The following is a 3,748-nucleotide window of genomic DNA, read 5'->3' on the forward strand; positions in this document are numbered from 1 at the left end:
TTCTTTGGCTCCACCTTCCACCATAACTTTAATTCTTTCATGTTTTTGATTCTTGCACTTTATATCCTCAATCATGACTTCAGAAAAGCGTCAGAAGGCTCGTTAGGAGCTATCTACAGAAATAGACATTGAGGAATCCCTTCCGGTTGAGTTGCCAAGAGGGAAAATGACAAAGGGAAAGAAGGTCGCAACTAAGGGCGGGGGCAAGCGAGCTGCTATCCGTAAACGCTCCACGGGGATTGTGATTGAATCTCCTCCACATCCCCGCACTCGCAGTCAGACAGGGCGAGAGACTGCTTCACCCGTCTCTCCCTCATCTCCTCCTGCAAAGAGCAAGAAAGCAAAGAAAGCCAAGAAATCAAAGAAATCAAAGACGCAGAAGGGGAAGCAAACAGTCGGTGGTAGCTCCTCTCGACCTTCCCGTCGCGAGTCGAGCGGCCGCCCTCTTAAGCTAAGAAAAAGAAGGGTTGTGGTTACTTGTAGCCAGTTTGAGACTCCCCGAAAGAGTATTGACTACATGAGGTGCATGGGAAAGACAAGAGTTGATCGCTTAAATGCTCCAGAGCAACAGTACTTGTGTGAAACGGATTATCGCTTCAAGACTCAGGTCCAAGTGGATTGGTACAGTTCAGTGTTTCTTAGCAGGACCAATTCCTCGACAGAGATGAAGTGGGTTGACTGGGACTACTTGCAGTCTTCTAACAAACCAGTTGCTAAACAAGTGATCAAGATGTGCGTCGACAAGGATGTCGTGGGCATCATGTGCTTAGAGAAGGACTGGAATGAGGAGTTGATTGGGCAGTTCTTCGCCACTGTGTTCTTTGAGGAGACCGAGGATGGGACTGAACAACAGATGCGGTGGCTAACTGAAGGAGAGGAATACACTGTGACCATGTCTCAGTTTGCTGCTATTTTGGGACTCGATGTGCTTGATCTGAACAAGCCCAGCATCCATGCAGAGTCTCTAATGTCTTCAGAGGTGGTCCGCACCTTGTATGCAGATCGGATGCCGGTTGGGGCACTTGGCTTGACCAAGGGGCTCCTCCCACATTACGATCTGCTACTCAAGCTTCTGAAGACCACTATCTCGCCCATGAGAGGCGACAAGACTGCACTCACTTACAGGCACCATACCTTGTTGTTGCGCATGAGGGAGAATGCGCCTCCATTCAGTATTATGAAGTATATCTGGTATGAGCTACAACAGATCATCCTGGATGCCTCTCGTGGTCTCGCATATGCACCGTTCCTTCATCTGATGATTGAGACAGTCACTGGTCTGCGCTTTGTGGCTGATTGTGCTCACCGCAGCTGTCATGCCCTGAGTTTTACCCAAGCCAAGAATTAAATAAATAATGTATTAAAAATAATTTGTTAATTAAAGTTCAATAGAAAACCCAGTGCAAATTTAATCTAATTAATTGAAAGCTTTCCGGAATATTCTAAAATGTCCCGAAAGCATTTTAAATTATTAACAAGACTTATATTTGAATTTCAAAGAATAAAATTTTCTCAACTAAACTTAATAAAAATTGGTAAAATTGGAGGCAATTTCTTTTTTTTCCTCATTCCTTTTTCTTTTCTTTTTCCCTTTTCTTTTTCCTCTTTTCCTTTTTTTCCCACCTTGGCCGAACCCCTCTTCCTCTCTGGTCGCACCTCCTGCCCCCTCCTCCCTGGATTGTACGATCCCCTCCTCCTCCCCCTCAACAACCGTGAGTCAGCCCCCATCCACACCTCAAAACTAATTCCAATAAATTAGGACTCCAATTTTTATCCCTTTGAAACCTTATCTATTTCCTTTTTAATAAGGGATGGATAAATAGATTTATCTCTAGCTCTCCTCTATAAATACCCCCCTAGGGTCTCGCCTTTTCCCCTCCCATTTCTCTCCCGTGCGCCCAAGCCTTGCTGTGCCCCTGCTACCCATCTCCTCATCCGATCATCCCTGCTGCACGTCCCTGTTGTGCCCTTGCCGAACAGCAAACATCCGCTCACCAATTCCTCTCAAAATTCGTCACCCCTGCTGCTGCTGCTACCCGACCCTGCCACCGGCCCCTGCAGGTGTGCGAAACGCTGTTCTCGCATGGGTTTTTGCCCTGCCTTGCGCTAGCTGAGCCGCTGCTCCTGTCGAGCGCCGTCTCTGTTCAGCAGACTGGTTGCTCCCTGTTCGCAGCAGCCCAATCCGATCTATTCCACCAAATCTCAGGTTCGCATATATTTAATTCTTGCGAATCAATTTAACTCATCTACCGTTTAATTGTTCAGGTTTTCTAGCCAAACAGCGAGGAACAACAGCAATCCGTCGCTGACCTCTCCACCAAATCTCAGGTTCGCATACGTTTTGCTCATGTGAATCAATCTATCTTTGACCTATCCTGTAATTGCTTAGATTTTCTAATCTAATTAGCTAACGCAAGATTGATCAACAGTACGGAGTTTAATTTCGTACACGTAGATTGATTTTATGTTAAAGTCGTTTAATTTCTAGTTTAGCGAGTCGTTAAATCTCAATTTAATGGGTCGTTAATTGCTGTCGTTGTTCCGCTAACAGTTCACGGTTTCGCGTTTCGGATCTAATTCGTTGTGCAAATCTCTGTTTCGTGCACGTTTTAGTTCTGTTTTGCGAATACACATGTTGTTCGCAATTTTCCCGAGACGTCGTCTCCCTATGCAAACCGCGCTACCATCCCGCTCGCCGATCCCGAGCCAGCCAACTCCCTCTGCTCGGCCTGTCTCCCCCGCTCCCACTTTTCCTCCCTCTCTTTTCTCTGGGCCGGCCCAACTCTTCTCCCGACCGAGCTTGCTGCCGCCTCCCCCTTCTCTCTCCCTCCCGCACCGCACCAGGCTGAGCCAAACCGGCCCAATTCCCCGGCGTGCGCCAAGTCCAGGCCACCTCCCTCCTCATCAGGACACCGACAGGTGGCCCCACCTATCGGGGTCGTCCCTGTCCTCCGCTCGCCCGCTCTGCTGCGCCTGCGCCAGCACGCCCGCACCGCGATGCTGCTGGCCGACGCCTCCCGGTCCTCCCTGTGCTTCGTCGTCACGCCGCCCGTCGCGCCGGGACGTTGCCTCGCCGTGATGCCTTGTCTGCCCCGCTGCCTCGACCGACCGTCGTTGTGTCGCCTACTTCGATCGCGGCCAACGCTGCTCTCCTCTACCTCGCCGCTCCGGTCGTACCCCGCCTCACTGTTTGCCGCGTCCCGGTGTTGAGTTGCATTGCCGTGCGCACGCCTCACCGCATTGCGCCGTGGATGCCGCAACCACCCTCCGCAAGCGTGTCGCCCGCGCCTGCCCTATCGCCGCACCGGTCTTGCCGCTCACCCGTGCTCGCCCTCGTGCCCACGACGCACACGTCGTGTCGCGTCCGAGCGACTGCCCAAACCGTGGCGGCACAACGGCCTCGCGCATCCCGCCGAGCCGCCGCTCTACCGTGCTCGCCGTGCCGGTCGCGCCCTCGCTGTGGCTGCCACCTCACCATCTGCCGCCCTCCGTCGCAACCACCGCGCCACGCTGCGTTCCCGGCCAAGCTGCACCCGTCGCTTCCTCTCCTCCGCACTCACCAACTCTGCCGCGCCATGCCCTGGCCACCGAGCTGCACCGCCACACTCGTTCCCGTCGCCGCCTCGCCTCCAGCCAGCATCCGCGCGCGCTGCCGCTGCCTCTGCTGTGTCGCGCCGCTCGCCTGTGCACTCACCATCTTTGACACACCGCGCGTTGGCCACTGAGCTGCGCGAACGCCGTGCGCCGT

This window comes from Oryza brachyantha, chromosome 6 (assembly GCF_000231095.2).
Source record: "Oryza brachyantha chromosome 6, ObraRS2, whole genome shotgun sequence".
Classification (NCBI taxonomy): Eukaryota; Viridiplantae; Streptophyta; class Magnoliopsida; order Poales; family Poaceae; genus Oryza; species Oryza brachyantha.